This window comes from Bos javanicus, chromosome 2, assembly GCF_032452875.1.
Source record: "Bos javanicus breed banteng chromosome 2, ARS-OSU_banteng_1.0, whole genome shotgun sequence".
NCBI lineage: Eukaryota > Metazoa > Chordata > Mammalia > Artiodactyla > Bovidae > Bos > Bos javanicus.
Window position 1 is genome coordinate 88625905 of NC_083869.1, and position 12741 is coordinate 88638645.

Here is a 12741-nt window from a genome sequence, read left to right on the forward strand (position 1 = left end):
TAGCCTGCTGCAGGAGGCTTTATTTGAAAAGAAATGGAGCGAGGAGCTGGGGAGGCTTCTGCTACACCCTCCTAAACAGTAGGAGAGGGACCAGGACATGAAGCAGGGCATACTCCCAGGACTTTGGTGGCTCAGATGGTAAAGAATCTACCAGCAGTGTGGGAGACCAGAGTTCAATCCCTGGGTTTGGAAGATCGCCTGGAGAAGGGATTGGCTATGCACTTCAGTATTCTTGACTGGAGAATCCCATGGACAGAGGAGCCTGGTGGGCTACAGTCCATAGGGTTACAAAGAGTCAGACATGACTGAGTGACTAATACTTTTCACTTCTTTCAGTGTATCAGAAACAAAAAGAGGCTATTGCTAAAGCAATTCTTTCTGTTATCTCTTTTCTAACCTGTGGCAGAGTCAGCTAAACTGTCTCTAAGTTTCCATTATCTATTTCTTCTTTAGTAATGGAAGCCCTAATTTTTAGGAGGGAGAGATCTTGGCTCACTGAAACAAACTGTGTATTTCCCAAATCTCTTGTAGTTGGATGTGATCATGTGTCTAAGTTCTGGTAAAGAACTACTCTACTCTTCTTTCCTGCTGACTGGAATGTGGACATGGTGACTGGAGCTTGAGCAGCAATCTTAAACCATGAGGTGGAAACTATTATTCAGGATGCAGACAGAAGAAGCTTGGAAATCTGAAGATTGTGGCACAAGATTGCAGCCTGGACAGCTACTGTGCAGGTAATTGATATTTTTTGGCACTTGTAGTCCAAACTCATTTATCTCAGGATAATTTCAGCTGCCCCTAATGGTCACTGGACAATCCCATATCTCACTGAAACAGCCTTTGCAAGAGATGGAGAGACAACCACCTCTGTGCTGTTAGGAGCAATGATTTCAGGGTCATCGCAAGCCTCTGCTGACAACTTTCTACCATCTCTCAGCTTGTGTGGGAAATCCCACTTCATTTCCTTTCTTAATATTCAAGTTTATTTATTTGTTCTTTGATCAAACTTTACATCCACATTTCTAATGGTCTGTAGGACATCTACATGTGGATTTCTCATCAGCTTCTCAAACTTGACTCATCTTCAAGCTTTAAGGGGCCTCATTCCCACCTTCACCAGCTGTGCCAGTCCCTGGGTCAGAGAGATGTCCCCCTAAAGCCCACCCTCCTTTGTCAACAACATCCACTTGGGTATCTAGGGCCTCAGAACTCCATCCAGAGAGCCCAGGTCTGCTTCCTGCTTCCAAAGCCCATTCAGGCATCTTGACTGAATGGACATAATTTTGTAGTGTTGTTTTTTGTCGCTACCAGTGGCCAACACAATCCCTTCGTGGCTTGTGGCTTGCTTTTGAAGTTGGAGGGTAGAAGGTTGTGAACCTGAGAGTTGACAACCTCCAGGATTTTAGTAAGTAAAGCTTGAGGAGTCTGCAGGCCCAAGGGAACACAGCTTCTAGAGCCCACGGGTCCCCTCCTAGACCACACCCGCATGTCCAGGACCCTGGAAATCCCTGCTCAAGTGGCCCCTAGCCCATTTTCAGGGGCTGTGCAGACCTTGACCCCAGCCTGCCCTTCTGAGTGTGGACTGTGCTTCCCCAGTGCACATCTCGGGTCTACCAGTGGCCCAAAAGGTTGACATTTGTGAGGAGTGTGAGTGGAGCTTGGACACAGGGATTGCAGTGTCCACATGTGTGATCACTAGGTCCCTCAGAATGCAGGATGGAAGAGAAAGGGTGGGGGTTGGGGGGAGGTGGCCCACCATGTCGTAGGAAGGAAATCTGAAAAGTCTAAGTTTGAATTTAGGGGAAATTTACATTTGAAACTAACTTTCAAGGTTAAAATGTAAAGATATATTTGTCAGGATATGAGAATGTATTTTATTTAACCCCTTTATTAGCTTCCTTGATACTCGAAACATTTCTCAGGATGTATCAATTTCCATTTATCCCACAAATGTTAGGGGCTGTGTGTAAAATGCGTGTGGAAACTTTTTTGGTAGAATTGAATCCTGTAGGTATAAAAATGGTCTAATGATCTAATCTAATAAATCAATGCAATACACACTACAGAGACCTTCTATAGCAGGTGAGAGGGCAGTTCTGAAAAGAAGGTGGAGATTACTCCCAGGAGGGGCCAAGTCCACCTTCCCAGCAATCAGTGCGACAAGGCTTGGGATGCTTCAAAGAGGTGGTGCTTCAGATGGTCTGTTCTGTTCGGTAAGAGCTGCAGTTACTGCTTCACTGACACCTTCCTGTTACAAGCTAAACTGTATCATGAGAGGAAACATTGCAAAGCAAGGGCTCTGTGGGACAGAAAGTAACAGCACCTGTTACCACTGACCTATGCTACTGTGTAGACCATCTCACAGTTTCCAAAATCCCTTTCAAAGCATCCTCATGTTTAATCCTCCCACGTAGGCAGGCAGGGCAGGTAGGATAGGTTTTATCATTCCCAGCAGCAGATGGGAAAAACTGAGGCTTAGTGAGATTAAATAACTCCGAGAGTTTCTAACAAATAGAGGGAAGGGTCTAAACGGGAAGCCAGGCTTTGTAACTCCTAGGTTAGTACTCTTTTCACCTCACACAGTCCTAATCAAATTCAGAAACAGAAACGCCAAAAAAAAACCTCCAGCATTTCTTTTCTGAAAGAGCCTATGGACCATATTTGGTGAAAGGTTGGTGTGTCTATTTATGAAACTTCTTTAGTTCTGTTTGGTTAATGATATTTAATCATATGTACCTTGCAGTAAGCTGGGACAATGGGGAGAGATGCATGGGGTCAAATAACAACTAGTAATTTGATAAAATCCCAAAGTTTTTAAGGAGCACAACTGATCCATTAAATAAAATTTCATAAGCCAAAGGTAAAATTAAAGTTAGAGGAACTGCCTAGAAATGTCAGGAGGGTGTACTGGACCCCGAAGTTTCTTTTTCTCAGGCAGTTTCAGGATCTGATAACTTAGCAAGATTGAAAACTTTGTGTGTGGAAGTTGAATATATAAAACAAGTCAGTAATCAGAGAGGCCAGTGTCCCTTTTGATAAGCGGGTATCTTACATGTTTCCAGTGAGCCAGATAATGAAGTCTTCTGAAGTAGTAGCCAGGGAACACAAGCTGTTCATGATGCTGAGGTTCTCGTCATTAGGTGCTGTAGAGTTACTGTACCAGTTAATCTGTGCTGCATAACAAATCATCCCCACAACTTTGTACATTGAAACAATGATCATTGATTAGCTCATGATTCTATAAGTTGGCCTCTTGGGCTGGACTCACATAGGCAGTTCTGCTGGTCTGACTCAGGCTTACTCATGTGGTTGTGGTCAGCTCGTGAATGGGTAGAGGGACTGGGGCCTATTTCCACTTGCTTCATCTTTTGGGAGGCTAGCTCAAGTTTGCCTACATAATTTTCAAGCAAATATTTCAAACCCAGCATGCAAGAACAATTTCAAGCATCTCTTTGCTTTCTGTTTGCTAAGGTCCCATTGGTGAAGGTGAGTTATAGGACCAAGTGTTAATGGGAGGAAATTCAAAGAAATTATTACTTTTTTTTTCTTTCCAAATCTACTGAAGTCTTTACATGCTTTTCAAAATGTCATGCTATTATGGCATTAAACTTGAAGTCTAGGATTTCAAGATTGAAATCAGGTTCAACTGCTGACAAGGTCCTTCAGATATACTACTCTAGGACAGTGATTCTTGGTATCTGGAGACTCATGAACTAAAAACACAAGTTATCTCCATCCCCTCCCTCACTCACACACACCCTACTTCACTGGTGAGACAGGGAAAGGATACAGCAAACACTCTCATTTATAAAGGGGGAGAATGGAAGTTACAGTCACTGGTCATAGCAATTCTGAAATTGCAGTGAAATCCAGCTGGGCTCATGCTGCCAGACCCCTTTTGCTGGAGACTGTAAATGTTCTTGATTAGCACCTCTCTGGGAGCTGTTCTTCCCATTTCTCCCTGGAATTGTTCACCAGTCTGTCATTTTGTACCAGTTCTTGTGAGGAAGCACAAGAAACAATAGAAAAGATTCCTGCCCTCAAAGTGCTTAACATTTCAATTATGCAAAAGTCACAGATGGTTGACATCACATGTTTAAGCTGCAGATGCAAAGTATCTAAAAGGTCAGAAGCATAGGACAGATTAGGGATCCAATGCCCTGTTAGTGATCTTGAAGTTAGATGAGGACCCAAAAATGGGTGAAGACTTTCCATTCTGGCCTTTTGATTACAACTTGGGAGGTTTGACCTGTAGAGGTTGGTACATGATTTTGGTTTTCAACAATAATATTTTTTTGGATCAAATGTCTCATTTTTAGAGTATTCTTATTTGCTCTCTAGTTAAGTGATATGAGGGATCGTCAAGTGGTCCTTTGTCTCCTTATTCCTAGATTCCAGTCTTGTTGCTTGAAATTTTCACTCATCAAAAGCATGACGATAACACAAGGGGCCAATTCATTGATCCTTATATTTTAAATGGTTTTTCATACTGAGATGCCCTAATGTAGTGGCTCTCAGGGACGCCTTCCCCTAAGGACCATTTGGAAACATGGAGGAAATGTTCTACCATCACAGTGAATGGCACTGGGTACGTGTCAGGGATTCTGTGCATTGTGCAATATACATTGTGCAATATACATTGTGCAATATACAGGACAGTCTTGCATAGTGAACAATGGATGCATGAGCGGCACAGTTTTTAAATGTCCCAGAAGACATCAGTGTAGGAGAAAAATCTGTTTCTAATGATCCAAGCCTGAAGCCTAACTCTATTTTTATATATAAACAGACTATTTTGGATACAGTTTAAATATATACTGAATTTTCCATGAGTACGACAACCATTCAAATGGGGGAATAATGACACTTTACTTTCTTGGGAACGAAACAAAAGTTGTTGGCCACTTCAGAAAACTGATACACTGGAGTTGCCAGTGTGGCACCTGTATCAGCTGGCAGTTGGCATTTTTAGCTGTGGAAACCATAATATTTCTACATACAGGTGCAAACATCTGGCTTTTTCATTCCGTCTTCTAAAACAGTCATTTCTGAACTTTTTTTACATATTGAAATATGTGTTATCCTATGAAAAATTACTTTCCTTTTATTTCTTCTTAAAATTACAACTATGACTTTATATAGTTTTTTTGAAAATTATGTGTGAAGGTAAGATATATTATCTGTGATTATAATCTCAAGATAGGAAATAAGATGCTATAAAATATTTTCTCTAAAAGGAGACACGTTGGATCTGATAGGGTTTAGAAACACTACCCCAGTAAAAACTTATCAGGATAGAATATCTCTCAGAGGGCTCAATGGCACCATTTAAATACGAGAAAGGCCAATCATTCTATGAAATCATACGCAGGGTCATGGATAAACAGAAAGATAAAATTCACACTGGAAATACTTAGAAACTAGATGAGACTCTGCCAGGTTTCCTTAGCACACTAGTAAAGAATTTGATTTTCTTTTTTATAGGTTTAGAAAGATATTTTTTTATTAATTTTTATTTCAGTATGTTCCAGAATTTAGTCATATATTTGTGACCTTCTCAGAGTTTTTTCAATTGATGGCCTTGGTTCAGCATATATGGAAGCATCTGTCCTGCACTCAGGTCCTTGTCCTCCTCCTTCTGACCCAGACTTGGTTGTAAGAGTTGATGTAGCTCTTGCCCCAGGCCAGGAGGACCTCCAGTTCCTACCCAGCCACTTGCTTCTCACATTGTTCAGAGAGAGGATGAATCAATCTGATGCTTGGACAAGACATCTCTAACTCTGAAACTGGCTTGCCTCCAATGCTGGCCAACATTTTATTTTCTGGGTTTGACCCATATTTTGGCCCTACCAGCTCTATTGATGCCAACCTTCACCAAGTTTCAGCTTCTTTCTGGACCTTTTGGTATCTCCTACTCCTGAAAGGTCCATACAGTCAAAACTATGGTTTTTCTAGTGGTTATGTCTAGATGTGAGAGTTGGACCATAAAGAAGTCTGAGTGCCAAAGAATTGATGCTTTCGAACTTTGGTGCTGGAGAAGACTCTAGAGAGTCCATTGAACAGAAAGGAAATCAAACAAGTCAATCCTAAAGAAAATCAAACCTGAATATTCATTGAAAGGACTGATGTTGAAGCTGAAGCTCCAATACTTTGGCCACCTGGTGGGAAGAGCTGACTCATTGGAAAAGACCCTGATGCTGGGAAAGATTGAGGGCAGGAGGAGAAGGAAGTGACATAGGATGAGATGGGTTGGATAGCATCACCAGCTCAATGGACATGAGATTGAGCAAATTCCAGGAGATGGTGAAGGTCAGGGAAGCCTGGCATGCTGCAGTCCATGGAGTCACAGGAAGTCAGATACAATGAGTGAATGAACACTAGCAACTCCCAAGAGGGAGACCTGAGAAAATCTTCAGAGGAGACTGATGGCCTTCATTTAGATAAGAACTAGATATTCTTCATTTAGATAAGAACTAGAAATGTGGTTATTCTTTTAGTTCCAGACTCCTTTGTTTGTCTCAATTTGCGAAAATAAATACTAATTCATCTGGATTCCCAAACACCTTCCTAAATTGACCAGACAGGATCCTCATGGATGGCAGTTTCTCCCCACAGTGGAGAGAAGTTGGTTGATCAGTTCACCTAACCCCTTTTCATCAGTGTGGACCCAACAGGAACATTTTACTCTGCCCTACTTCTAGGCTTGCCGTGGCCTGGCAAAGCTGTTCATCTTTTATAGATAGTAAATCAGCTTTTTCTTTTTTACACCTTCCTTTTCCATCTCTGCAGCACTGATAGAGGCTGTAAACTAACTGGCTGGCATTTTAAAAGCACCCTCCTTTCTTCTATCCTAAATTATGCCTTTGGGGAGGTGGATGTATCTTATTTGGCTATAGAAGTGTTTTTTTTTTTTTTAAATTTGGTCTGGTCGCACTCAGTAGGTACAGTATTATTGGCTGCTAGTTTTGCACTCTCCACACCACACCAGAGTGAGCCAAATGATGTTCTCAAAGCCTTGGAAACATATGAAGGTAAGAATGTGTCATTCTTTGAGGAGGAAGAGACCATACTTGGATCGAATGTTGGAAGTATCATGCAAAGTACTGAAGAAATGCTTGGTTCTATTCAAAGCAATAAACAAAAGCTTCCTGCCTTCAGTGCCTCTGGGTATCACCTCTCAGTTTACTACCTTTTTCCCTTACCTGGAGGGAAACTGTTTTGGATAGACAAGTTGTAGACAAGCTTTCTCCTCTGGCTAGAACTGATAGATACAGCAATGGACAATCAACCTAAGCTAGGCAAATCAGATTCTCTCTGGAATCTCCAGAGTTGCATGACAACATGCAGGGATGCATCACTTGAAACTGATGCCCGTCGGTGGCAGCACTATGGGGGAAAGGTTCTCTGCTGCCGAGGTTTCCATCAGACTTGGCTGTTTTCATCATCCTCGGTTTGGAGAGCCGCCTCCGCATCCTTTCAATACATTGCATCTTTTTACTTAACTTAGCCAGAAACTGTTTCTCTCACTGGCAATCAAAGGAATGTTAACTAACATACAGACTATGGCAGAGAATACCAATACAGAAAAATGTCTGCCCCACTTAATGACAAGGAATGAAGACAGACAGTGGTCACGACATGGTGCAGTGTTTCATCCTAGGCATACTGGTGACCTTGATTTCCAAACTAAAAAATAGGAAGCATGATCTGACTGGTACGAGTATGCATTAGGGAAAAGAACATAATCTATTTGAAAGCTGAGTTATCTAGAAATATGTAAGACATTTGATTCCTTGATGTCTAAATATACATATAAGACAAAGAAAAACAATGGACCATAGAGAGGAAGAGAATAATTTAGGATTTGGCAAGTCACTCTGAAATTAAAAAAAAAAAAAACAACCCTCTTTGCTTCACCCTGGGATGGCCCAGCTTTCTTGTGGTAACCCCAAATTCAACTTCCTCTCAGGAGGAAAGCAGGACCAGCATATTAATGAGAGTTCAACTTTACACTTCTATGATCAGTGAGAACCGCCTAAGAGTCTCTTAATCACCTTGGGTCACCTTCCTGTGCTGTTTGTTTTAAATGCAAAAGAAAAGCTGCTTTGTCTACAGCTCTGGAGGTCACCGACTCCAGCAGAGAAAGGACAGGGAGTCTGAAGGAGACTCTTTGTCATATATTTCTTGGAAGGGTGTCTTTTCAGATGTGAAGGGCAGTTTGATTTCCTCAACCTGATTCTTTGGGGTTATCTCTAGGAGAGCCCAGCTGCTCTGCTCCTGGTCCCCTGAAAGAGTTAACATTCCTCCCAAGTCCTGACTCAAGCCATTAGAGTTCTGATATGGAGATGACATGGCCGTATTTATGATTTGCCAGGGGCTCCATTTGGCTTTGTAAGTTTAATGTGTTCAGTTCAATAGGTGATAACTCTGATTGGACTTATGCATCCAATAATCAACTGGGAAATATTTCTGATTCAATAAGATACATTATATGGCTGTATCCATTTCAGTAAGTAATGTCTCTGGATTCCTGTACCAAGTAGGGGATTTTTTTTTTTTTTCAAGAGAGCTATATCAGATTGTTAGGACTGTGTATTTATCTCAGAACAAGACAAACTATTGCTGGTAATATAAGTTGGCTAAATTAATCTAGTTTATAGTAACATAGTCATTTTGAGGTCAAATTCATGCACACCATAGGTAAAATCTGAAGTGAAATGAATATGTTCGTAGCTTTTGATCAAATGAAGGGGGACCCAATAAGAGGGGATGCACTGTTCAACATTCCATGATATCCTGACTAGTTACAGTTTATGTAATTTGGAGTAAACAGGCAGACATAGCTACAGCCTCAGTTAGTAGGATGTTGACTTTTGATAATGTAACAGTCTTTGATGTGGGAAAAAATGTTTTTAATCCCCAAAGCTCCTTTACCACCAGACTTTGGTAGGCAACATGGTGAAATCTTGACTAGAATTCATAGCCTCGCTATTCCCTGCAAACAGCTGTATCAAGTTCAGAACTGCCTCTTCTCTGAATGGAAACATTCACTGCTGGATGCCCACAAAAGTGCCAATGACATTTTCAGAGAAATACACAGGCAGATAAAAATTTTCAAAGGCCTTTTTATCTTTTTCTACTTAGATATGTTAAAACTTGCCCAGTAGTCAGTCCATGCCTGAGAATCCACTTTAGAGTTCTTGCTTCCTTTTCTAAGAAAGATATGTAAGAGTCTAACATTTATCAAGCACTTCTTATATGCCAAAAACTTTTGAAGAGCTTTGCATGTGTGAGTCATCAAATCCTTATAGTGGTCCCACCAAATGGCTGCTATTATCATCGTCATTTTACAGCTGAGAGGTTAACTTGTCTGCTGCTACTGCTGTTAAGTCGCTTCAGTCGTGTCCGACTCTGTGCGACCCCTTAGATTGCAGAGTACCAGGCACCCCCGTCCCTGGGATTCTCCAGGCAAGAATACTGGAGTGGGTTGCCATTTCCTTCTCCAATGCATAAAAGTGAAAAGTGAAAGTGAAGTCGCTCAGTCGTGTCCGACTCTTAGCGACCCCATGGACTGCAGCCTACCAGGCTCCTCCGTCCATGGGATTTTCCAGGCAAGAGTACTGGAGTGGGTTGCCATTATAGTAACAGAGCTGGGGATCTCCTGCCAATACAGGAGATGCAAAAGATGCAGGTTTGATCCCTGGGTTGGGAAGATCCCCTACAGAAGGAAATGGCAACCTAGTATTCTTGCCTAGAAAATTCCATGGACAGAGAAGCCTGGTAGACTACAATCCATGGTGTAGCATAGAGTCAGAACCCTGCATTTGGGAGCTGGGGACTGTACTCCTTTGCTGCATGTCATGTCCTCAAAAGTATTACTGCCGATACACATGAAAATTTTCTGACTTTTCATGTATGCTTGAATTTCATGGTATCTATTATCAAGGCCTCCGGGGGAAGCAGACATGCCAGGAACTTGAAGCTCAACAATAAGCCAGAGGCTGTTTCCTTGGAAGGTGTTCCCATCTGTGCTCCTGCTTTACTTGCTCTTAACAGCTTTTTGTCCTCTTATATTTCTTTTGGTCTGGGGCTTCCCTGATAGCCCAGTTGGTAAAGAGTCTGCCTGCAATGCAGGAAATCCTGGTTTGATTCCTGCATCAGGAAGATCACTGGGGAAGGGATAGGCTACCCACTCCAGTATTCTTGGGCTTCCCTTATGGCTCAGCTGGTAAAGAATCCACCTGCAATGTGGGACACCTGGGTTTGATCCCTGGGTTGGGAAGAGAAGGGAAGGGGAAGATCCCCGTAGAAGGGAAAGGCTACCCACTGCAATATAAATAATATCTTTACTTTCCCCTCACAGTAACACTCCCCTGGTAAATCAGCTGGTAAAGAACCCGCCTGCCAATACAGGAGATGCAAAAGATGCAGGTTTGATCCCTGGGTTGGGAAGATCCCCTACAGAAGGAAATGGCAACCTGTTCTAGTATTCTTGCCTAGAAAATTCCATGGACAGAGGAACCTGGTGGACTACAATCCATGGTGTAGCATAGAGTCAGATATAAGTCAAGTATTTTCCCAAAGTGATTATATCATTAACTATTCTATCAACCATGTATGAAAGATCCAATTGCTCCACATAATCCCTATACTTGGAATTACCACCACTTATAGGAAGATAATTTTAAAAAATTGGCCACTTCTTACAGTATCCCTAGTGTTATAATCATGCTTCTAATTTGGGTAAGTTGACTATGGACCATATAAAAATAAGGTTCACCCACTGGTTCCCTAAACTGATATGAGATACAAACCAAGAGTAAAGCAATGGTATTTCTGATATCAGATTGCTTGCTTCTCTCTGAAATTCTGGCAGAACAATGTAAGCTATTGCCATCTTTAGAAGTCTTGAAAATCAACACGGTTTCTTATGCGTGGTTAGCAAGAAGAAATTCACTTAAGCTGGGCTAATTAAAGAAAGATTTATTGTAAGGATACAAACACATCTCAAGGTGCCCAATTTAGCAAGTCTATCGAATTTCACAGAACCAGAGAGAGATCAGTAAGATTCTGTCTTTTGTTCTCGCTTTCTTATGAATGTCCCTAGAACAGTAGCTTCCATCTCTGATTACTAATGGCATTCTAACCTGCACTTCTATGACCAGTAGAGAGACCTGGATGGGCTCAGCTTTAGGGAGATTTCAACCTTAGTCCAATCAGCTCACATGGTCTGACAGGCAAGGACACATTGATTTAATGTCCCTTCCAGTCACAACCAGGCATCCTCTCTAAGAAAGAGAAGTGAAGAGTAAGAAAAGGAGAGGTAAATAGAATGACAGTCGTCTCCAATGTAAGGTTTTACAAACAGGTATCCATCTAATTTCTCAGTTGCTATTACCAAGTATCAATAGCCATCTTACCTTTAGCCTTATACTTTGGGACAGATTCACCAAAGAATAAGCTTCCCTGGTGGCTCAGATGGTAAAAGAATCTACTTGCAATGCAGGAGACTCGTGTTCCATCCCTGGGTCAGGAAGATGCCCTGGAGAAGGGAATAGCTACCCATTACAGGATTCTTGCCTGGGAAATCCCATCGACAGAGGAGACTGGCAGGCTAGGGTCCAAGGGGTCACAATGAGTCAGACACAATTGAGTGACTCCACTTTCACTTTTTTTCAGCTTCACCAAAGAACAGACTACCCACCTATTCCCACCTGCCAAGCAAATGTTATTGTGTATGCATTTTGATTATACTGATTTCTTCTAATTTATTATATTTATACATGCTATGGGAAAATATAGAAATAGCTTATATCCTTCAGTAATAATTGCATATGTCTTAATAATTGTTCTTGGTAGCTCACAAAGGTACTTGGTGAAGCCAGAAAGATACTAAATTATGTTTATTTTTGTTGACAATGCTAATGTGAGACTTTGATAAAAACCCTGGAAATGATCATTCTTGATAAAATCAGTTAAGAAAAGATGCCTCATATTTAGTAAATATCTTCTCTTTTTGGCATGTGACATTACAATCATTTACTTAAAGATTACCATTAAACATTTTCCTTTAAAAATAAAACCCTCACATTTTCAAAGCTAGAAAGTAGCTACAGAGAATTACTTCAATTCCTAAAAGCAGGACCTCAGTAGTTGCCTTTTAGTGTTAAAGGATTACCATAACATTACCATAAACTCCTTCGTTTCTCTCACACACACACAGAATCACAGATGTCATAGAAATTTTACTGTTGGCACATAACAAATATATATATTTAAGAATTCAAGGGAGTTCCCTGGTGGCCTAATGGTTAGTATTTCAGGTTTCAGTGCTGGGGTCTGAGTTCAATCCCTGTTCGGGAACTGAGATTTATGAGCTGTGCGGTGTGGTCAAAAGGGAAAAAAAAGAGCTCTCAAATTTCTGGTTGTGAATTACTCATTTGTAATTATCTGTGCATTCATCTCAGTTGTGTCCTCTTTGTAGCTCCATGGACTGTAGCCCACCAGGCTCCTCCGTCCGTGGGATTCTCCAGGCAAGAATAGTTGAGTGGGTTGCCATTTCCTCAGATCTTCCAACCCAGGGATTGAACCCATGTCTCTCCTGCATTGCAGGCGGATTCTTTTCTGCTGAGCCATTGGGGAAGCCCATAATTATCTGTGGCAACTGGCTAATCCTAGGCTCATGTACCACTGCCAACCAGCATATCTTGGCCATTCTTCCCTTTATAAATTAGTGTGTGG

At 41.5% G+C, this 12741-nt stretch overlaps 1 long non-coding RNA gene across 1 annotated transcript in view; it reads left to right on the forward strand.

The window, feature by feature from the left end:
* Positions 1-487: 487 nt before the first annotated feature.
* LOC133226933 (uncharacterized) overlaps positions 488-12741 on the forward strand; it is a 75160-nt gene continuing 62906 nt past the window's right edge. The window contains exon 1 of the long non-coding RNA XR_009729669.1: positions 488-734. This is a non-coding gene — a long non-coding RNA (uncharacterized LOC133226933). The remainder of the gene's footprint in view (positions 735-12741) is intronic.